Here is a 25,374-nt window from a genome sequence, read left to right as displayed (position 1 = left end):
TTATTTGGTCAATGGGTATATGGCATATTTGGGTATGTGACACAAAATAGTTATTTCCATCTGTATGCAATAAAATATTTAAATAACATGCAGATTTTTGGTTTAGTAGTTTCACATACTGTACATCTTCATTATCTTCATATAGAATTTATCAGATTTAAGCATTGTGAAGGGAGTAATATGTCTACTATGGATGCCTCAAGGTGAAAAGAGAAACACATTAACAAATATCAAACATTATGTGCAACCAATACTATAGGAAACATCTTGTTTTTCAGAGCAGAATTAAAAGAATGTAGAAATATCATTACTGCTTCGGGAATACTTTACTGAAAACACTAGGATCATCACCTATAACCTTTTGTTATAAGCAGCTAATGATTTATTTATAAACTGAAAAAACACAACCATTAGGAAAATACAAATTATTTGTTGGCTAATAGAATTTATATACAGATGTGACCATATATAATGTGATTGTAGTTCACATACTGCCAATAACAACCAACATTGATTAAAAAGCCTTTCAACCTAATTGGAAGATTGCTCATAAAGAAAAATCATTCTCTTAAAATTATTACAAATTCTACTCAGCAGAAGGTACTGAAGATCTGAGTACTGAAGATCTAGCTGGTAGGAAGTCTTTAGGTTAAGTCTACTTAGGAAAATCTTTGCAACAATAGTTACTGAGTCAGTTCACATGGCTTCTCACAGCAAAAAAGAATATCACGCTCTACTAGAGTTGAGAAAAAGATACTCAAAGACTCTGGTCCAGTAGTAACATCTGATGTCTGTGGCTACTGGACCATAGCACTGCAAACATCAAACTACGTGCGCCAACCTCAGCCCTGTTTCCGATTAACAGGCAGCAGGAATATCATTACATTGTAGTGTGATGCATGCATGGGAACATGGTGGCTTACTAATTAGTTAATGGCTTTCACCTGCACCACCTTCCTCACTCATTTAAAAGTGGGTTTCCTTCTTCCACCTGACCACTCCCTGAGGAAGCATTAGCGAAACGTGCAATGGAGTGTGAGGTGGAAGCTATACTGTACTTGGGCATGGAAACCCCTGGTAAATATTATGATCACAGTCACTCACATGTTTTGTTATTTTTCTTTTTACACTTGTATGGTCTGCATTTCTATTTAATTCTTTAATTAAGGATGCTTTTATTTCATTTTGTACATGGCATTTATTGAACTTTATAACACTTGTGTGACATATGTCTTTATATCACATATTTCTCATTATTTGCATTGTTGCTCACTTGAGTTTTATTTTAACATTTTGCTTATTATCATGTCCACTACCCAACATACATTACATTGTATACATGCTGTGATTCTCCACATTTTTTATTTCTAATTAGTCTTGTGTCTTGGTATTTTTCATACTTGGTTTTCCAGCTACCGTATATTTAATAATAAAATTATATTTTGTTACTTGATATATCATTTTTGGGGGTCTTCACTGACATCTTTAGGGTAAGTTCACACTGGGCGATTTTGCTGCTTTTTTTTCTGCTTTTTTTTTTCTGCAGCAAAACCTGATTTCTTGGCAGGAAAGAAGCTGCTTTGTCCATGCTAATGTCCATGACTTTTCTGCAGAAAAAACGCTGCAAATAATGAAACCTGCATTTTTTCAACACCCATTCAAGCCAATTGGTGAAAAACGTTGCAAAAACGCTGTAAGAAGTGACATGCTCTATGTCCAAAAAAAGCAGCAAAGCACAAAGTCCTGATGACACAAAAAAACAATGTGTGTGCATGAGCTTTCTGAAATCTCATAGGCTTTGCTGGTACTGTGAAAAGCAGCAAAAAAAACGCAGCAAAATGCCCAGAGTGAACATACCCTTACAGATTTAAATTAGGAAAGCATTGGGGAATCACAGAGCGTAGAAAGTTCACAGTGCTTTTGTCCAGCAGTCACAGAATGCGACATGACCGCTGGACCAGGATCCTGCAAATCTTTTGCTTAACTCTACTCTTTTTTGATGAAGAGCTGCAACTCTGAAACAATATTATCTACAGAAGGTGGTGTAAAGAGGCTTCACTGGAATGTATGCCTACTACATGCATATGTTGAGAAGATGCCTGGTGGCTCAGTGGTTAGCACTGTTGCTTTGCAGTGCTGGGTTCCTGGGTTCATATCCCATCAAAGACAACGTCTGCAAGGAGTAGGTATGTTCTCCTCATGTTTGCTTGGGTTTCCTCCCACATTTCAAATACTGATAGGGAATCTAGATTGTGAGCCCCAATAGGGAGAACAATGATGATGTCTGTAAAGAACTGTGGAATGAATGGACCTAAAACATATGATATCTTCCAAAATTTAAGTTACTCTTTAAATGCTTTATAAAGCTCCTGCCTCGGACTCTGGTACCTGTATGGTCCGCAGTCTGATGATGGTTGGTAACAACAAATTCAAGTATCCCCTTACCATTATTAAGGGCACACTGGGAGTTGCAGTTCAGCTATAGAACTTTATATGGGGCTGGCTGACCTAAACTTGGCAATTTATTCTTGTACTAATGGAGGTTCTGGTGATGCTTTACTGCACTGATGGTGGTTCTGGTGATGTATTACTGTACTGACAGTGTGTTCTGGTGATGTAGTCATGAAGATGTATCATAATTGATACTAAACATCATAAGGTCAGTGTGCTGGACTAAAAATACAACTGTCTGAATGCCTGTCAGGTGATCAAGAAACTACTATGGGACTAAAGTCCCATACACTATAGATAGCTGTCTGATCTTTTGAGTGGCAGCTATCTCGCCCGACTCTTCCATATACAGGATTGCTCACTCAGCCGAATGTTCCAGTGTTCTCTATGAGCGCCACTGTTTGACATCTCTGGCAGCAGCTTATATCTTAAAGAACAAAAGGATCTACAGTCCGAAATCGGGCATGCTGGATTCTTATATCCCCTGACAATTATTACTCAGAGGCCCCATTCACATTGGACTGTCAGCAGAACCTGTTAGAATTTAGTCTAATGTATATGGGGGTCTTAACTAGTATCTGAAGGGTATGGGCACTGTCAGTGCATGTACGCACAACGTATTTTAGACTTCTGCGAATCCGTGGAGTTTTTCAGATTGGAGATACTGTTTGAAACACATTAGTCATTTTGTCCCAAATTACCTTGATTTTTTCTTTTTGTTGTCTTTTCCGACATATGTTAGCCATCAATTTTTATTTATTTATTTATTTAAATGAAGCAGTCACTTTTAGGCCCTTCATGTTTTAAAAAACCTGAAGTGGTAAAAAAAAAAATTCCAGAAGACTGAACATATGAACAGCGAGTATTCTTTTCAGTGCAGTGCATGAGTCCATTCTTTTTAGCGTATATTTATCATTTTTTTTCATGCGGATTACAGAGCGGTTCTGCCAGAAAAAAAATTTGTGTGCACATACCCTTAGGGCTTGCTCACATTTGCGATGTAATCGGATGCATGCAATCCGATTTTTCATTAGTTTGCACTCTTCCGATTACGTTGCAATGTTAAACTATGGGGCAGCTCACATCTAGGATTATTTTCTCATACCGATTCGGCATACGAAAACAATCGCAGCATGCTGCGATTGCACCCAAGAATCGGATTGCATGCACCCATACAAGTCTATGGGGGGGTGTGAAACATTGCACAGAACTCAGTTATCACCTGAGTGCAGTGCGATCCCCGCGGACACCGGCAATGGAGTAGATGGAGAAATTACTTTCTCCGTCTCCTCTGCCCCGTGGTCCAATTCTCTCATGAGTGAGGATCAGAGCAGAGAGCACTGACACATGGCTCAAGGTCACAGCAGAGCAGGACCAGAGTGTCATTAGAAGATGGCATCGGATGCCATATCGTAATGAGACTCAAGCCTTAGCCTGACTGATCAGTAGGGGGCGTGACCACTTAAAGTGCCTAGGGCAGCATGAATGCCAAATATGGGCCTGAGTGTGGTTGTCTTTAAATAATAAGAATAACATAATCTGTGATTCTCCTGCCATAAAAGTAACCATCCTGATGCAGATCTGATGGCCTTAAAAAAAAAACAAAAACCCAAAGGGATTCATCAGGCTCCATAGGGATACATAAAACGTGGCTCTGTCACTCTGTCATCGTTCCTACAAAAATTAAAGCTATGATGCTAGTGCAGACAGCGACTTATTGATAGATTTGAAATGATTGCACTTCTTATTGACACTTTTACAAAACATTTTATGCAACAGTACAAAGGACTGGTAATATCTCTATAAGGAAACATATGGTAATTATCAATCTTAACTGTATGTTCAGATTTGTGTATTTATTGGAAAAAAAATGCAAATTGCAGTTTTTTTTAATAACCAATTAACAGCAGAATTATGGTACTGAATATATGGAATAAGTTACAGAATGAACAGAACAATCATCAATTATCTCCTCCTTACCACCTTTGAAAATTGTACACAAATGATTAATGGCCTACTTAAAATCAGGGAGCAACAGAATCAGAAATTACAGTGGATAAAGGTACTGTCACACTTAGCGATGCACCAGCGATCCCGACCAGCGATATGACGCGGTCAGGATCGCTGGTGCATCGCAAAGTGGTCGCTAGTGAGCTGCCACACAGGCAGATCTCACCACCGACATCGCTGGGGACCGGGATCGCTACTTACCTGTCAGACGAGGCGATCCTGATGTCCTCCCGCCCGCGTCCACGCGTCGCTCGTCTCCACAACAGGAAGCCCTGCAGGAAGCGGCCGACGAGAAACGGCCCAGGACGTTCTCGCGCGATCAGCGATAATCAGCGGGGGAGCCGGTCGGAGGTAAGTATCAGACATAGCGATATCGCTAGCAATATCGCTGCAACGTCACAAAACCAGTGATGTTATAGCAATATTGCTAGCAATATCGCTTAAGGGCCTGTCACACTAAGCGATATCTCTAGCAATATCGCTATAACTTGTGACGTTATAGCGATATTGCTAGCGATATCTCTGTGTCTGATACTTACCTACGACCCGCTCCCCCGCTGGTTATCACTGATCGTGCAAGAACAGGCTGGACTGTTTCTCGTCGTCAGCTTCCTGTGGCACCGACGAGCATGGAGCCGGGCGGGAGGACGCAGGATCGCCTAGTGTGACAGGTAAGTAGCGACCCCCGTCCCCTGCTATGTCGCTGGTGAGATCTGCCTGTGTGGCAGCTCACTAGCGACCACTTAGCGATGCACCAGCGATCCTGACAGCATCATATCGCTGGTCGGGATCGCTGGTACATCGCTAAGTGTGACAGTACCTTTAGTGTGACAGTACCTTTAGTGTGACAGGCCCTTTAGATGTACTTGCATCTATTTAGACTTTTACTTGATTAACTAATTTCTTGTAAATTTCATTCTTGGTGTTATCTTGTGTTTACTGTAGCCATCCAGAGCACATATTGACTGGGAAATGACTCTGGTTCTCCAGCATAAGCTGAACATTTGCCGTAATGTGGTAGTTTAATATTTCAATTTAGAATTAATAATCATGAAGAAATTACTCATGATAATTAATATTTGCTGACTTACTTAAAAAATATACACAAACGATAATTCCCTTGAAAGCAGCTCCCCTCTTCAATAGGGCTTACATACAATGCATACATTCATTCTTTCAAAGAAATGGACCATCTTCCAGTAGCCCTTAACTCAGAGCAGGGCAAACTGTGGTATGCAGGTCACATCAGGCTTTTCGGCTGTTCCAGTCTGGCCCGCAGACTGAGATAGCCAAAGGGCTAAACAGTGGCCCACGGGCTGCACTTTCACCTCACCCGCTATCTATTAGTGTTGAGCATTCCGATACCGCAAGTATCGGGTATCGGCCGATACTTGCTGTATCGGAATTCCGATACCGACTTCCGATATTTTTTCAATATCGGAATTCGGCATCGGAATCGGAAGTTCAGTTGATTGACGGCCTGACGTCATCATGATGCGCGGTGTGTGCGCATCATGATGCGCCGTCATTTCGGGCCTGCCGGGGGTCTCTGCCGGCCTGCCGGGGGGCTGTGCCGGCCTGCCGGGGGGCTGTGCCGGCCTGCCGGGGGGCTGTGTGGACTGCCCGGGGTCTGTACCGGCCTGCCGGGGGGCTGTGCCGGCCTGCCGGTGGTCTGTGCACCCTGTGGGGGTCTGTACCGGCCTGCCGGGGGGCTGTGCCGGCCTGCCGGGGGGCTGTGCTGATGTCCGGGGGTCTGTGCAAGCATCGTCCGATGGGACTACAAGTCCCATCGGGCGATGCCTGCTACCATGACAGTGATTGACACATTAGCCAATGATGGGACAGTAGTAGTCCCATCATCCGGCTAATGTGTTAAATGTTAAAAAAAAAATACTACATACATGCATGCTACATACATACTACATGCTACATACATACTACATATATACTACATACATACTACATGCATGCTACATACATACTACATGCTACATACATACTACATATATACTACATGCATGCTACATACATACTACATGCATGCTACATACTACATGCATGCTACATGCATGCTACATACATACTACATATATACTACATACATACTACATACATGCTACATACATACTGCATGCTACATACATACTACATACATACTACATGCATGCTACATACATACTACATATATACTACATGCATGCTACATACATACTACATGCTACATATATACTACATACATACTACATACATGCTACATACATACTGCATGCTACATACATACTACATACATACTACATGCATGCTACATACATACTACATGCATGCTACATACATGCTACATGCATGCTACATACATACTACATGCTACATACATACTACATACATACTATATACTACATGCATGCTACATACATACTACATGCTACATACATACTACATACATACTACATGCATGCTACATACATACTACATACATGCTACATACATACTGCATGCTACATACATACTACATACATACTACATGCATGCTACATACATGCTACATGCATGCTACATACATACTACATGCATGCTACATGCATGCTACATACATACTACATGCTACATACATACCACATACATACTACATGCATGCTACATACATACTACATGCTACATACATACCACATACATACTACATACATACTACATACATACTACATGCTACATACATACTACATATATACTACATGCATGCTACATACATACTACATGCTACATACATACCACATACATACTACATACATGCTACATATATACTACATGCATGCTACATACATGCTACATATATACTACATGCATGCTACATACATACTACATGCTACATGCATGCTACATACATACTACATGCTACATACATACCACATATATACTACATACATACAATACATTCATACAATACATACATAGACATACAGTACATATAACATAGAGTAACATACTTACCAATACTTGTCACATTGTTCCCCGAAGCCATTGTCTTTTCCGGAATAAATATTAACATAACAAACCACAAAAATACTCACCCACGATCCGAAGCAGTCCACGAGTGTGTCCCACGACGATCTTGGGTAGAGAACTGCAGCATCAGATGATGCTGCCGTTCTCTACGGGCTGCAGGAATCCAATGACGGAAGGTAGGTATCCTTCCGCACTGTATTCCTCCGCCACTTAAAAAAAAAAAAGTCCCTAGTCTCACTTTATGCCATTGCTGTGTGGGAATTTCCCACACAGCAATGGCATAAAGTGAGACTAGGGACTTTTTTTTTTTTTAAGTGGCGGAGGAATACAGTGCGGAAGGATACCTACCTTCCGTCATTGGATTCCTGCAGCCCGTAGAGAACGGCAGCATCATCTGATGCTGCAGTTCTCTACCCAAGATCGTCGTGGGACACACTCGTGGACTGCTTCGGATCGTGGGTGAGTATTTTTGTGGTTTGTTATGTTAATATTTATTCCGGAAAAGACAATGGCTTCGGGGAACAATGTGACAAGTATTGGTAAGTATGTTACTCTATGTTATATGTACTGTATGTCTATGTATGTATTGTATGAATGTATTGTATGTATGTAGTATGTATGTAGTATGTATGTAGCATGCATGTAGCATGTAGTATGTATGTAGCATGCATGTAGTATGTATGTAGCATGCATGTAGTATGTAGTATGTATGTGGTATGTATGTAGCATGTAGCATGCATGTAGTATGTATGTAGTATGTATGTAGCATGTAGTATGCATGTAGTATGCATGTAGTATGTATGTAGTATGTATGTGGTATGTATGTAGCATGTAGTATATATGTGGTATGTATGTAGCATGTAGTATGTATGTAGCATGCATGTAGTATATATGTAGTATGTATGTTGCATGTAGTATTTATGTAGTATGAATGTAGCATGTATGTAGTATGTAGTATGAATGTAGCATGTATGTAGTATGCATGTTGTATGTATGTAGCATGTAATTTTTTTTTTTTTACATTCAACACATTAGCCGGATGATGGGACTACTACTGTCCCATCATTGGCTAATGTGTCAATCACTGTCATGGTAGCAGGCATCGGCAGATGGGACTTGTAGTCCCATCGGACGATGCCTGCACAGCCCCCCGGCAGGCCGGCACAGCCCCCCGGCAGGCCAGCACAGCCCCCCGGCAGGCCGGCACAGCCCCCCGGAGCCTGCACAGACCACCGGCAGGCCGGCACAGACCACCGGAGCCTGCACAGACCCCCTGGCAGGCCGGCACAGCCCCCCGAAAGGCCCGTACAGACCCCAGAGAGGCTGTACAAGGGCAGGAAAGGGTTTTTCTTATTCCGATACCGGAAGTCCCATAGACTTGAATGGGACTTCCGGTATCGGAATCGGCGATACCGATACTTTTTTTAAAGATCGGCCGATACCATCCGATACGATACTTTGAAGTATCGGACGGTATCGCTCAACTCTACTATCTATACATCACCACCCATTGCCACCGCTATCCTCTGGCTCCTTCTTCCACCAATCAGCTTATGTGATTGAGTCAGAAGATGTCACTTCATCGCTTCTGCTGTGTGGAGAGCACCAGAGACAGGAGCAGAGCACCAGGGCAACAGGAGCAAGGCGAGTATGTGTTGTTTTTTTGTTGTGGTTTTACTTTTGGAGCGCAATATTGGCTGGAATGTCAGACACCATGTTGCGTTTGCAGAGGCCCAGATGTGCCTAAACAGTACAAACCCGCCATAAGTGACCACATTTTGGAAATTTATCTATAAGTGTGGAAAACATCTTTAACCCACAAGATGCTTTGAGGAATTTTAAAGGAGAAAGTGGAAAAATATGTGCTGCTGGTGGATGGCAATAAATCCAGGTACACATGGTAATGTGGGTTTTTTTTATTTTGTCTGCACATTTCTAAGTATAAGGCTAGTTTCACACTAGCGTTTATGAGCGCAGCGACGGCCTGCGCACGGCCGCCGCTAAGCCCCGCCCCCTGCCGTACCCCCGCCGGTAGCTCCGCCTACCGGCGCATGACGCTGCATGCGCCCTGCGTCCCCTATCTTTATCACAGGGGGCGCAGGCCATGCGCAGTATGCGTTTGGCGGCGCATGCGCCTTTTTAACGGTGCGCCGACGCAACCAAACTGCAGCAGGTTGCGTTTGGGCCTGCGCCCCCTGTGATAAAGATAGGGGACGCAGGGCGCATGCAGCATCATGTGCCGGTGGGCGGAGCTACCGGCGGGGGCACGGCAGGGGCGGGGCTTAGCGGCGGCCGTGCGCAGGCCGTCGCTGCGCTCATAAACGCTAGTGTGAAACTAGCCTAATACTTCCTCTTCAGGACAAAAAATATGACAATTGGTAGTTTAAAGCCGTATACAGTTGTGGCCAAAAGTATTGACACCCCTGCAATTCTGTCAGATAATACTCAGTTTCTTCCTGAAAATGATTGCAAATACAAATTCTTTGGTATTATTATCTTCATTTAATTTGTCTTAAATGAAAAAATACAAAAGAGAATGAAGCAAAAAGCAAAACATTGATCATTTCACACAAAGCTCCAAAAATGGGCCAGACAAAAGTATCCGCACCCTCAGCCTAATACTTGGTTGCACAACCTTTAGCCAAAATAACTGCGACCAACGCTTCCGGTAACCATCAATGAGTTTCTTACAATGCTCTGCTGGAATTTTAGACCATTCTTCTTTGGCAAACTGCTCCAGGTCCCTGATATTTGAAGGGTGCCTTCTCCAAACTGCCATTTTTAGATCTCTCCACAGGTTTTCTATGGGATTCAGGTCTGGACTCATTGCTGGCCAGCTTAGAAGTCTCCAGTGCTATCTCTCAAACCATTTTCTAGTGCTTTTTGAAGTGTGTTTTGGGTCATTGTCCTGCTGGAAGACCCATGACCTCTCAGGGAGTCCCAGCTTTCTCACACTGGTCCCTACATTATGCTGCAAAATTTGTTGGTAGTCTTCTGACTTCATAATGCCATGCACACGGTCAAGCAGTCCAGTGCCAGAGGCAGCAAAGCAACCCCAAAACATCAGGGAACCCCCGCCATGTTTGACTGTAGGGACCGTGTTCTTTTCTTTGAATGGCTGTTTTTTTTCTCCTGTAAACTCTATGTTGATGCCTTTACCCTAAAAGCTTTACTTTTGTCTCATCTGACCAGAGAACATTCTTCCAAAACGTTTTAGGCTTTTTCAGGTAAGTTTTGGCAAACTGCAGCCTGGCTTTTTTATGTCTCGGGGTAAGAAGTGGGGTCTTCCTGGGTCTCCTACCATACAGTCCCTTTTCATTCAGACGCCAACGGATAGTACGGGTTGACACTGTTGTACCCTCGGACTGCAGGGCAGCTTGAACTTGTTTGGATGTTAGTCGAGGTTCTTTATCCAACATCCGCACAATCTTGCGTTGAAATCTCTTGTGAATTTTTCTTTTCCGTCCACATCTAGGGAGGTTAGCCACAGTGCTATGGGCTTTAAACTTCTTGATGACACTGCACACGGTAGACACAGGAACATTCAGGTCTTTGGAGATGGACTTGTAGCCTTGAGATTGCTCATGCTTCCTCACAATTTGGTTTCTCAAGTCCTCAGACAGTTCTTTTGTCTTCTTTCTTTTCTCCATGCTCAATGTGGTACACACAAGGACACAGGACAGAGGTTGAGTCAACTTTAATCCATGTCAACTGCCTGCAAGTGTGACTTAGTTATTGCCGACACCTGTTAGATGCCACAGGTATGTTACAGGTGCTGTTATTTACACAAATTAGAGAAGCATCACATGATTTTTCGAACAGTGCCAATACTTTTGCCCACTCTCTTTTTTATGTTTGGTGTGGAATTATATCCAATTTGGCTTTAGGACAGTTCTTTTTGTGTTTTTTCATTTAAGACAAATTAAATGAAGATAATACCAAAGAATTTGTGTTTGCAATCATTTTCAGGAAGAAACTGAGTATTATCTGACAGAATTGCAGGGGTGTCAATACTTTCAGCTGATAAAGGAGGAGTAAGTCATACAATATTTTGATGAGTACATCAAAGAAGCACAACCCATCCTGTCAGATATGAATTACTATAAACTCACAACTCCAAACAAACCTCAAAATGTGATTTCTACTAAGTCTGATGGAGCCTCCTGGGAGACCTATCATTTCAGGCATAGAATCCCTCACATATCTCTCAGAATATATAGATATGATTATGCACTTTCTGTCACAAATCACTAAGGGATTCTTTGCAGCTGTGGGTCTACTGAAATTTAAATGTTTTTTTTCCTTTGGTCCAGCAAGAGTTAACATCAGTGTCTTGCTGGTAAACATCCCACCTCCCTTTAAATAGTCACATGACCCATCAGCTGATCATCGGTTATAGAGTTTCTCTTCTATGCAGACCATCTAGGTGTGTGGAGCTCTCCTGTGATGGTGGTTTTGCTGCTGTTGGAGTTGTGATAAGCACATGACTGTGGTGGTTGGAAGAAATCACATAGGGCATTAGGGAAGATTAGAGACAGGCACAGGTTGATGTCAGGAGGTGTACTATCACACTGTTTGGGCACACGGCAGGGCCCCTTAGTGCTAGAAAAGCAGAATCCCCTTGAAGTGACCCCATTTTGGAAATAACTTCCCAAAGGGGTATCATCTACAGGTGTAGTGATGATTTTGACTCCATGGGTGGTTTTCAAAAACAAGCAGCAGTGGATATTGCTGAGTGAAAATTGCAAATTGCCATTGTTGTGCTCAGTACATTTTAGTGACCAGTATATTATGCCCAGTTCATGCTTCTGGAGACACACACTCATAAATTAGGCAGGCTCATATAACTACAGAAATGCCATATATGTTGGCACTATATGTAATTTCGACACACTGGGGCTCAGAAGGGAGGGGGCATTTGCTGAGTTTGCTGAAAGGGGCAAGGAGCCATTTTGCTTTTTCCAGAGCCTTTGTGCTACCAGTAACGTGGAAGCCCCCTATATTTCTGTTAGCACATGATGGACCTGAGCAGGGCCTCGCTTTTTGAGGATTGAACTGAAGCTTTTATTGGGAACATTTTACATAATGTTTATGATCACATTTATCCTGCACTCCACCCTGAGCACTTACTTTGGGGTTTCCATCTAAATCTCCTAGTGACATGATTAAGACCAAACCTCCGAGGGATCCACTCACGATAATGAGGCAACAGACTTACTCGTCTGACCTCTGTTTAGTGGTCTCCTTTCTTTTCAGAAGTGCACAAAACTGTGGATTGCACTTTTATGCTCGCCTAAACACAGACGATCACAGCTCAGACGGCGTCCACAGTGCCTCCATCTGCCTTATTACAGAGCGCCAAGCCTTACTGTGATCTTTGGAAGGCAAACTGGAAAAATCAACAGCAGGTGAAGAAAGGGTTTTATTTATTTTTTTTACACTGTTCCTCATACGGTACAAGTGATTAGATGATTTTATTCTTCTGGTTGGTGCAATTGCAGTGATACCAGATTTATATTGGGATTTTATGATTGACTGTTGTCACACAATTAAAGCAGTTTTTGCATCCCCATATTTTGAGAGCTGTAATTTTTCTATATTTCAGCCGACATTCATGTGTTGGCTTGTTTTTTGCGGGACGAGTTGATGTTTTTATTGGTACTATTTTCAGACATAACTTTTTTATCACTTTCTATTCTGATTTTTGGGAGGTAAAAGGAACAAAAAACAGCAATTCAGTTCTTTTTATATATATATATATATATATATATATATATATATATATATATATATATACGATTCCGCATGTGATAAAATTGATAAGGCAGCTTTATTCTTCGGGCCTGTTCGATTACAGCGATACACCCTTTTTTTTTTTTTTTAAATGTTTCGGCACTTTTACACAATAAAAGCTATTTTATAGAAAAAATAGTTATTTTTTCATCTCTTTACTCTAAGAGCTTTAACGTTTTTATTTTTCTGCTGATGGAGTTTTATGGCAGCTTGTTTTTTGTGGGGCAAGATGACGTTTTCAGCAGTACCATTTTTATTTACATTCTTCTTTTTGATTGCATTTTTTTCCACTTTTCGTTCAGCAATATGATGATAAAGCATTGTTTTTTGCCTAGTTTTCTTTTTTTTTTTTTTTTTTTTTTCTTACGGTGTTCACTGAAAGCGTTAACTAGTGGGACAGTTTTATAGACTGATTTGTTTTGGACACGACGATACTAAATACGTTTACTTTTTTTGACTATTTTTTTATTTACATAAATAAATGTATTTATTGGAATAATATTTGTTTTTTTTTGTTCTTTATTTGGGGATTTTTTTAAAATTATCTTTACTCTTTTTTTACATTGTCTCAAGATGGGACATCACTGTACAGTATTAGATCGCTGCTCTGGATACACTGCAATGCTACTGCACTAAAAAAAACATGAAAATTGAGCTTGGTTTGAGTTGGTATACAGTACATGCAGCACATAAACGCATGTTCACATTGGCCATAAAACATACAAAATCTACAAGAAACAAAATTAACAAAAACCCTGCTGTAACTAAATAAGTAAAAAGAAAAAGTGCATTTAAATAACACAGAGTTCTTAATAATACTGTTTTAGATCAAAAATGTCATAAAAGTCATCCCAACGTCAGTAAGGTGACTCAGATTGGGAGGGTCCTACACTACACTTGACGACGTTGGGATGACTTTTATGCTATTTTTGATTAAAAAAAAAAAGTATTACTAAGAACGCTGTTATTTAAAGGCACTTTTTCTTTTTACTTATTTTAGTTACAGCAGGGTCTTTGCTGATTGTGTCTCTTGATTGCGGCACCGTACATCTACTGCTGTTTACGGGAACACAGCTCCCATATATGGCGCATGTCAGAAATGGGTTAATCACGAAACAATCATTGACCTCAGGGAGACCAGTCAAAGAAAACACTGCGGCAGCCGGCAAAGGCGCTCAATCAGTGAAATCCTAGGTGCATTGCTCCCTGGGAAATATGAATATGCAAATAACGTCCGTGGAGCCTCATTTAAGAGTCTAAAACCCGGGACTGTCTGCAGAACCTGCAGGGCACAAATCAGATTAGCTAAAGCTCACAATGAATTGAGGCTTGCAAGAGATGTCAAAAGCAATAATAAAGGATTTTGGGGATATGTCAAAAGTAAAAGAAAAGTCAAAGATGCTATAGGATTTTTACAGGATGAAAATGATGACATGGTAAGACAGGATGTTGAGAAGGCCGAACTTTTAAATTCCTATTTTGCATCTGTTTTCTCTCAGAAAGGAAATGTAACATCAACTGTTCTTCACTGTCCTATTACAGGAATAGAAGAATCCAGGATATCTATAAACAGAAAGATAGTGAGGAAACACTTAGCTAACTTAAATAAATTCAAGTATCCAGGTCCAGATGAATTACACTCCAGAGTACTGAAGGAGATAGCAGAGGAAATTTTTGAACCCCTCTCCATAATCTTTGAAAATTCTTGGAGAGCAGGAGAAGTCCCAGAAGACTGGTGAAGAGCAAATGTTGTTCCTGTCTTCAAAAAGGGGAAGAAGGTGGACCCAGGCAACTATAGGCCGGTGAGTCTGACTTCTATACCAGGGAAGATCTTTGAACAAATTATTAAACAACATGTATGTCAGTACCTGGATAAGAATGAAGTGATTAAACAGAGTCAGCATGGGTTTGTAACTAATAAGTCATGTCAGACTAACTTAATTTCCTTCTATGACGGAATCACTGATTGGGTGTATCAAGGAAATGCTGTAGATATACATTAGTATATCTTGACTTCAGCAAAGCATTTGACAAAGTCTCTCATACAATCCTTATTGAAAAAATGACTAAGTATGGAATGGACAAGGCAACTGTTAGGTGGATTCATAAATGGCTTAGTGATCGGACCCAAAGAGTGGTCATAAATGGCTGCACATCCAGTTGGATGAATGTCTCAAGTGGGGTACCACAGGGCTCTGTCCTGGGCCCTGTATTGTTCAACATCTTTATCAACGATTTAGATGAAGGAATTGAGGGTAAACTGATTAAATTTGCTGATGACACAAAGCTAGGAGGGATAGCTAATACTAGAGAAGAGAGAGAGAGGATTCAAAAAGATATAAATAAACTGGAGAAGTGGGCAGCAACTAACAGAATAGTTTTTAACAGGGAAAAATGCAAAGTACTACATCTGGGCAATAAAAATGAAAAAAGCACATACAGAATGGGAGGAGCAACAGCACATGTGAAAAAGACTTGGGTATACTAATAGATCACAGACTGAATATGAGTCAACAGTGTGATGCAGCAGCAAAAAAGGCAAATGCAATTCTAGGATGTATTAACAGAAGCATACAGTCTAGATCACGTGAAGTCATTATTTCCCTCTACTCCTCTTTGGTCAGACCTCATCTGGAATATTGTGTCCAGTTTTGGGCACCACATTTTAAAAAAGACATCAACAAACTGGAGCAAGTTCAGAAACGAGCAACCAGAATGGTGACCGGTCTGCAAACCCTGTCTTATGAGGAAAGGTTGAAGGATTTGGGATTGTTTAGTTTGCAAAAGAGAAGACTGAGAGGAGACTTAATAGCTGTCTACAAATATCTAAAGGGCTGTCACATTGTAGAAGGATCAACTTTATTCTCATTTGCACAAGAAAAGACTAGAAGCAATGGGATGAAACTGAATGGGAGGAGACACAGATTAGATATTAGAAAACTTTTTGACAGTTAGAGTGATCAATGAGTGAAACAAGCTGCCACGAGAAGTGGTGAGTTCTACTTCAATGGAAGTCTTCAAACAGAGGCTGGACAGACTTCTGACTGGGATGATTTAGCGAATCCTGCTTTGAGCAGGGGGTTGGACCAGATGGCCCAGGAGGTCCCTTCCAACTCTACGATTCTATGATTCTATGACTAGCCAGATCTTCCTCCAGGGAAGGACCCAGCCAAGGAGTGGCTCCTTTCGGAAACCACCATTACCACCATATTAAGTGGCCCTTTAAGTCAATATCCAACTCTTTACGAGTTTACAGATATGACAAGGGAAATACCAAGGCCAGGTATCCATCCACAGACAGCTGTTTCGGGGTGTTGCCCCTCATCAGTGAGGAGTAGAATTCTGGCTAGGTGGGAGCAATGCCTAGTAGACCAACATCACGAAACAATCACTGACCTTAGGGAGACCAGTCAAAGAAAACACTGCGGCTGTTAGGAACGGTAGAACGCACTAAATAAAAGTAATAATAAAGTGCGCTCGCCGCTCGGGGTCCACCGTGCAGTAGGTGATATAACCGCTGCTAAGTGGTGGCAGAAGCAATATGGTGGTAAGGCGCACAGGGTTAAACTTCACTCAGGTGCACAGAGCAATCTCAGTTAATTCACAGAGATGCCAAATAGGTACAAACACAAAGGACTGAGACTGTTGAGGTCACAGTACTCAGTAAAAACGCACACACGGTATCAGGTCACAGGAGTAGCCCAAGATGGCGGCACTACGTCCGTCTAGACCTACCGTGTGCGGTGCGTCGCAACAGCGGACGCAAAAGGGGCTGCTACTGCAGCGCGGCGTGGACATTGCCGCTAAGCGTCAAGGCTAAGGCGCAAGAGCAATGTCGGACGCTAGCAGCTGTGGATGTTGCAGCAGAGGAGCGAGGTGCTGATTCTAACTCAGTCCCTAACCACATACGTAATATCAGAGGGCAGGGGTTTTATAATGAGTCATTTACCAGAATCATACATCCGTCCTCATACACACAGCAGCAAGTAAGTCTATACTAGCGCATGGCGGAACAGCCATGCGCACCTTTTATAGCAGCCGGGACCTTCCGCAAGCTTCCAGATCTCTGAGATGGACCAATGAGATCTAGAGCGGGACCTGAGCACATGACTTCTGATCTCCAATGGGAGATCGCCCCATGAGAATGTTCAGTAGGAAGACAGCAGGACTTAGCCTCAGGAGAGATTTGCTGCAAGGCATTCTCCTCTGTAGTAGATAAACAGCAGGAGACTGCAGAATGTGAGGGTCTGGATCCCTGCGGAGTAAACACAGAAATCCGATGCCTAACATTACCCCCTCTCCTAGGGTCCCCTCCTTCCGATCCACCAACTTGTGCCCATCAGAGATGTAGGCCTCAGACTGGTCCGAAGGCAAGTCTGATGTCCCGGTAGGTGACAGAGAGACCCGGGACAAATGGAAGGCATCAGGGGCGGCGAGATCGCCAGGTTTGAGAAGGGACCCGTGAGAGACAAAGGGAGCAGAAGTTAAAGTGGAATGCCACCGTGTGTCGGCAGGCATCTCCACTTTTCGTTTAAGGAGGCTATTCCGATCACAAGAGGTGCAGGCCCGTATATATTTTTTAACATCCCGAGCCCTGTGTGGCCACCAGTAAGACCCTGCCAGGAGTTTTGAGGTCTGCATATAGCCACAGTGACCACCCCTCCTGGACGTGTGAGCCCACGCGAGAACCTTCGGCCGAAGGCGGGGAGGAACAAGGGTCTTGCCCGGCGGCACAGAATTTGGCCATTGCGGGAGATCAACCCATGAGCATGCTCAGTAGGAAGACAGCTGGACTTAGCCTCAGGAGAGATTTACTGCAAGGCAATCTCCTCTGCAACCTCCTCTGCAGTAGATAAACAGCAGGAGACTGCAGAATGTGAGGGTCTGGATCCCTGCGGAGTAAACGCAGAAATCCGACGCCTAACAGCGGCAGCCGGCAAAGGCGCTCAATCAGTTAAATCCTAGGTGCATTGCTCCCTGAGAAATATGAATATGCAAATAAAGTCTGTGGAGCCTCATTTAAGAGTCTCAAACACGGGACTAGCCAGATCTTCCTCAAGGGAAGGACCCAGCCAAGGAGTGGCTCCTTTCGGAAACCACCATTACCACCATATTAAGTGGCCCTTTAAGTCAATATCCAGCTCTTTATGAGTTTACAGATATGACAAGATACTCCACACTGATGAGGGGCAACACCCCGAAACAGTGGTCTGTGGATGGATACCTGGCCTTGGTATTTCCCTTGTCATATCTGTAAACTCGTAAAGAGCTGGATATTGACATAAAGGGCCACTTAATATGGTGGTAATGGTGGTTTCCGAAAGGAGCCACTCCTTGGCTGGGTCCTTCCCTGGAGGAAGATCTGGCTAGTCCCGTGTTTGAGACTCTTAAATGAGGCTCCACGGACTTAATTTGCATATTCGGAAATGGGTTAATGGAGTTTGAAGTGTCAGCTCTCTCTCACTTTCTCAGTCATAAATTAGTTTCTCTCTTCTCCAGTTATAAAGTATCTCATATGTTTAATATGAAGTGTTACTTCAATGGAGGTTGAAGTGTCAGTTCTTTCTAACTTAGCCAGTTATAATTAATCCCATATGTTCAATGTGAGTGTGATATTCCCCCTCTCCAGAAATTTCTTTTTTGATTTTTAATTTTTCTCCACAACAGGTAAAAAAAAACAGATTAGAAAGAGTCCGGTAAGGAATTGATCTACAGCATAGTAGAAAAACTATTAGATTATTATATTAACAGTATCTTCAGTTTACCTCCATTAACATTACCTAATATTAGCCATTATATGACAGAACATTTTTTAGTTTTATTTTTTCCTCCCCCCCCCCCTTCAAGTGAGATAACAGCTTATTTTTTTTTCACATTGTGTTTTTTTTTAATATAAAAATGGAGGCAACATATGGAGAAAACATGGTTAACTCCATATGTTGGCGCTGTTAAAGAAAACAAATTAAGTCCCATTAAGTTCAAGAATAAAGTCTGTATGCTATGAAGAAATACTGAGATTAAAAGTAAATAATTTAATATATGACAGCCTAGTGCGAAAGCATTTACAGGGATTATCTAAAAATCTGCTAGCAAACTACAACAGAATCAAAACTAATTAATGTAGCCAGTTTATCGTTTGATCTCGTATTATGCCTTTATTATGCTAATAAGGCATCATCTCTACTTTAATTATGTCAATTGTGGGTATCTTTTGAAGTAAATTAAAAAAGTAGTTATAACAAAAGAGGAGATAACAGTCATTACTGTACTAAAATAGCTGCAAATAGGGTTTATGTAAATGCGATTATACTTTGTTGATAAGTGAACACAGGTGCATTATGTTTTGTGGTGTTTATGACTTACATATAGTACAAATTAAATAAAGTACCGTAGTTACAAGGCTAAAAGAAGACTTAGGTACATCAAGTTAAACATTTCTCTATCAATTATACATTCTTTGTCCTAAATTATCTATATCCCACAATGCCATTTCTGCTAAGGCAATCATTGAGACATTTTTAAAAGCTATTACTATCTCTTGTGGTCAGACATTCCACATTCTGACCGCTCTAACTGTAAAGAACCCTTTCCTTTTTTGCTACCAGAATCACCTTTCTTCCACCCGTAATGAGTGTCCCCTGGTCCTTAGCATAGTCTTTGAAAGGAAAAAGTCACGTGCCAGTCCTTTGTACTGACCACATGTATATTTATACATGTAAATGAGGTCTTCTCTGTGAAGTCTTTTTTCTAAGCTAAACAAGCCCAACCTTTCCCATCTCTCATCATATAAAAATTAGAGATGAGCAATTGTTTAGAAATTTGAATTTTTTTGGCTGCTCTTAATTTTTCCACTACAATTTGATTTGTGGCAAATAAATTTGTGCAATTTGAATACTGGGCAGGACGTATTTGCTTGTAAAATACATTTTTAGGAGAAGAGAAAAAGAGAACCTCTCTGTAAGCGCATACATTTCACAGGTGAGAGAGAAAAAGTTCTGCTGACGATAAGAGTTTACACTTTACAGTTGAGAAAGGGAGACTCCATTGAACATAAGGGCCCCGTCACACATAGCGACTCACCAGTGATCCCGACAACGATATGAACTTGTCAGGATCGCTGGTGTGTTGCTACATGATCGCTGGTAAGCTGCCAAACAGGCAGATCTCAGCAGCGATCAGCACCAGCGACGGCAAGCGGGCACATCACTGTGTACCTTAGTTACCAGCACGCTGATGCAGGGAGCTGGTAACCAAGGTAAACAGCGGGTTTCTAAGTGCCGCGCGGCACTTAGAAACCCGCTGTTTACCTTGGTTACCAACTCCCTGCACCAGTGTGCTGGTAACTAAGGTACACATCGGGTTTCTAAGCACCGCGCGGCGCTTAGAAACCCGCTGTTTACCTTGGTTACCAGCTCCTGCTCACTGGTCTTTGCTCTCCTGCCTGCCACATGCAGCGATGTGTTCTGGCCAGCGGGAGACCAACGACCCAAAAAAAGTCCAGAGCTTTCAAGAACGATCAGCGATACCCGGCTGATACCTGTCACACACAGCGATCTTGCTGGTGAGTTCACTGTTGCGTCACAAAACTTGTAACTCAGCAGCGATCTCACTAGCGAGATCACTGTGTGCGACGGGGGCTTAAGTGCAAACACTTTACAGGAGAAAGAAGACCCTGTTGACCATAAAAGTAGCACACTACAGAAGAGAGAGACTTTAGGCTGGTTTCACACTTGCGTTTTTTGCGCTGCGTTTTTGCGCATAAATGCGCATGCGTTTTTTTCCTATACTTAACATGGGTGCGCATAGTCATGCGTTTGTACACGTTTGTATGCGCATGCATTTTTTTGTAGTGTACACCCGAGCGCACAAAATGCATCCTGTTGCATTTTTTGTGCGCCCGACCTGTCAAAAAAACGCATGCGCACAAAATTCACCCAAAAACACATAGTCTATGGGAGCGCTGACGTGCACATGGTAATGCGCACGTTAGCGCAAAAAAAAGCATGCATTTTTTTGCAAAAACCATGCGCAAAAAACAAGAAAATGCATAAAAACGCATAATGCGTTTTTTTATGCGCGTTTGCACTGTGCATGCAGCGCAGCGCAAAAAAGCGCAAGTGTGAAAGTAGCCTTACCCAGTGTTTCTGAAGATGGAAAATGCCTCTACCATATGAATTGTACTGGGAACAGCTGATCTGTGAGGGTGTTGTCCCCCTATACAAGGTATGATAATTGGCTAGATGTCATAGCTGCAGGGCATCATGGGGAAGCCCGCGTGACAATGAAAAGCAACGTTTGCCTGCTCTCTGATTCTTCAACAATGCAGAAAAAGATGCCAGTCGAATATATCTTTATTGAAAACCACAAATCAAACCTCAAAATGTTTGAATTTGTGTGAAACTGCGAATTTCAGGAAATTTGACTCAAATTCGATCCTCGGTGAATCAAACCACTCATCTGTAGTACAAATATATATTCAATTTGAATAGTTATGCCACAAGAGAAATCCACTTTGCTTCAAGACTTCAAATAAGTGTCCCATCCATGTCTGAATATGCTGCTATAGCTTCTTCCCTGGTCGCTAAACAGCGATACTAATTAGCTCTATGCTGGAAGCCATGGGTGGGTCTACCTTCTATATTAAAGGGAATCTGTCACCCATTTTTAGTGATATGTAAAGCTATCACCCAATTGTGTGTCCCATAAGGATTCTATTAAAACTTTTGATTCCCCCCGACCCTGCACCTTTGATGCATAAATACCTTTGATGCATAAATACCTTTTTTATCTTGGTGGAGATGTATGGAAATCGCCGCGGTCCAGTCCGATGGACGGGGCTTATTCACCTTCCCCCCCCCCTCATCCTCGGCTTGCTTAATGTAATCTTCATCTGTGAATATCACAGATGCCGTAGTTTTCCACGCCTGCGCATTGAAAAGGCCTCCGACACTTGCGCAGTATGCTTTGCCAACTGTGGGCAAAGCATATAATCAGTACTGCGCATGCGCCGGTATTTTTCAGCATGGTCTATGCCCCAGAAATGTGTCCTGCATGTGAAGACTTCCGGGGCATAGACCGCGCTGTAAAATACTGGCGCATTCGCAGTACCGATTATATGCTTTGCCCACAGTTGGGCAAAGCATACTGTGCAAGCGCCGTAGGCCTTTTCAATGCGCAAGTGTGGAAAACTATGGCACCTGTGATATTCACAGATGAAGATTACGTTCAGCAAGCCAAGGAGGTGGGGGAAGGTAAATAAGCTCTGCCCATCGGACCGGACCACGGCGATTTCCATACATCTCCACCAAGATAAAAAAGGTATTTATGCATCAAAGGTGTGGGGTTGGGGGGAATCAAAAGTCCTAATAGAATCCTTATGGGACACACAATTGGGTGATATCTTTACATGATATGACTAAAAATGGGTGACAGATTCCCTTTAACCCTAGCAAACTGACTCAAGCTGCCAGTTATTAGATTGTGTTCAGCTAGTGACATAGGCTCTGACTTGGCTCTAGTTATCTGTTTTGTCATTCCTGTGTTCTGACTCTGCCTTTTAATCTGACTACACACTTGCCTACTGATTTTGACCCGATTTGACTTTGTTTAATGATTATTCCTGCCTCTGGACAACAGCCCCTTCATGATAGCACTCCACTGAATCCTGTTGTAAAACAAGATCTCAGTATGGGATTTAGGCTTTATTCCTATGATTCCTACAATGAGCTTTTGATGCGATTTTGACGTTGCGTGTTTTTGCTGTGTCAAAAATGCAGCGTTTTACAGCTCCAGCAAAGTGGAAATCCCATGTCCACTATTCTTTTTAACACTGCATAAACTGACCTTGGGTGCATTTTTCAAATCCACAGCACGTCAATTTCTCTTGCAGTATGCTGAGTTCTGTACAGATTTTTCCTATAGAAATACACTAGATACTAAAAATGTGTTTTTAGTGTGTTTATTTGGCTGAAATGCATAAAAATCACATGTAATCTGCACCTGTGTGTCAATAAAATTCTAAAATTCTGGCACCTTGTTTCAGCCAGAACTAAACCTCACCAATAGAGTTGAGCGAAACGGGTCGAAAAAATTCAAAAGTCGCCTACTTTCGCCAAAGTCGGGTTTCATGAAACGAAACCCGACCTCAGTGTGAGGTCGGCCACGAGGTCGGCGACTTTAGCGCCAAAGTCGCGTTTCAAAACATGCTTCAGCGCCCCTTTTCAGCCAATGAGGAAGAACGGACACTGTGGGCAACGAGATGACATAGGCAGCGGTCCCCACCATCTTTGAGAAGGGCATGCAAGTGATTGGCTTGCTTTGGGGGGCGTCACAGGGGGTATAAAAGGGCGTGCACGCCGACCGCCATCTTACTTCTGCTGATCTCAGTATAGGGAGAGATGCTGCTGCTGCAGATTCTGTGGGGAGAGCGTTAGGCAAGGAAGATGAAAAAAAATCAGCTGCTGCTGCTAGCGATTTTGCCTGTACAACACACCAGTCACTGTGCAGTGCAAGGGGAGGCTATATTTTGGTGGATCAGCTCTGTTGGTTGTTAGGCTGCCTTATAAGGCTACCTGATAGCTGCATTGCTGGTTTCACACTGCTTTGCAAACTGCTTTTTTAAAAGCAATCCTTTTTTTTGTCCTGGTGAGATACTGAGCGTGCATTTTTTTCACACCGTACAGCGGTGTACGCTGCTCTCTCAGTACCGTGTAACGGCTGTTATCACGGCCACAGTGAAGCTAAGGGTGTGACTCTGTAAGGATAAGTCGAGGAGTTGTTCCGTTCTTACAGACCTACACTCTAGGGAGATTCCAATCCTGCCCTGTCCTATATAACATTTTTCACACCTGCCAAATTCATCCTGTCTTACAGCGGTGTGATATACACTGGGCCTGACACAATACATCAGTGTCCAGAAGTGTGTAAGGACAATCCATTTCTCCCATCCTATGTCACATTTTTCACACCTGCCAAATTCATCCTGTCATACAGAGGTGTGATATACACTGGCCTGACACAATACATCAGTGTCCAGAAGTGTGTAAGGACAATCCATTTCTGCCGTCCTATGTCACATTTTTCACACCAGCCAAATTCAGCCTGTCATACAGCGTGTGATATACATTGGGCCTCACACAATACATCAGTGTCCAGAAGTGTGTAAGGACATTCCATTTCTCCCGTCATATATCACATTTTACACACCAGCCAAATTCAGCCTGTCATACAGCGTGTGATATACACTGGCCTGACACAATACATCAGTGTCCAGAAGTGGTAGGAGAATTAAATTCTCCCCTGTCCTATATACACCTTGTACCTTGTTTTACAGTTCCATATCATTGGTGGAATTGTGGGTACATTTTTCAAAAAAATGAGGAAGTGTGGTGTAAGAGGCCTTGTTAGTGGGCGGGGATTGCCAGTTGTTAATGATGGTGTTGGTGTTGGATCTGCTGGTAGTGGCAAAAGCAAAATAACACCTAATGCAGGAGGTGTTAAGCCTGCGTCATCGTCTGGCTCCACAAGGCCTCGAAGGCTCCCTTTTCTGGGAGTAGGTAAACGGCTTTTAAAGCCGGAGCTTCAGGAACAAGTTTTGGCCTACATTGCTGACTCGGCCTCCAGCTCTATCGCCTCCTCTTCTGAACTTGTAAAAAATAAAAGCACTGAGTCGTCTTTGGAGGCTCATGGTCGTGAACCACACCTTTCTTTGTGTCCTTCACCCCAACCAAAATTGAAGGATGCAGCAGGCCACACAACAGATTACTCCATGGAGCTTTTTTCACACACCATGCCTGGGTTATCAAGTGAAATGGTGAATTACCCAGGCCAAGATGAATCTGACATGGAGTGCACTGATGCACAGCCACTGATAGATGATTCTGCTGGTACATTCACTCAGAGCACGACATTGTCCTCGCAGTGTACTGAGCCAGATTCTGACCCTGATGAAACTCAGGTGCCCCTTCCCGCATACTATACCACCATACACGGTGACACAGAGGAAGGTGCACATGACATTGAAGAGGAGGTGATGGATGACCCAGTTGTTGACCCAGATTGGCATCCATTGGGGGAAGAGGGTGCCGCTGCCAATAGCTCCGAAGAGGAGGAGGAGCATCC

At 42.5% G+C, this 25,374-nt stretch overlaps 1 long non-coding RNA gene across 1 annotated transcript in view; it reads left to right on the top strand.

Moving 5' to 3' along the window:
* The first annotated feature begins 1,006 nt into the window (after window positions 1-1,006).
* Window positions 1,007-25,374, top strand: part of LOC141063607 (uncharacterized) — a 123,254-nt gene continuing 98,886 nt past the window's right edge. The window contains exon 1 of the long non-coding RNA XR_012224907.1: window positions 1,007-1,077. This is a non-coding gene — a long non-coding RNA (uncharacterized lncRNA). The remainder of the gene's footprint in view (window positions 1,078-25,374) is intronic.

Source organism: Dendrobates tinctorius, unplaced genomic scaffold, assembly GCF_039654945.1.
Source record: "Dendrobates tinctorius isolate UK_male_01 unplaced genomic scaffold, ASM3965494v1 ptg000250l, whole genome shotgun sequence".
Taxonomy (NCBI): Eukaryota; Metazoa; Chordata; class Amphibia; order Anura; family Dendrobatidae; genus Dendrobates; species Dendrobates tinctorius.
This window is presented reverse-complemented; position numbering and strand designations above follow the sequence as displayed.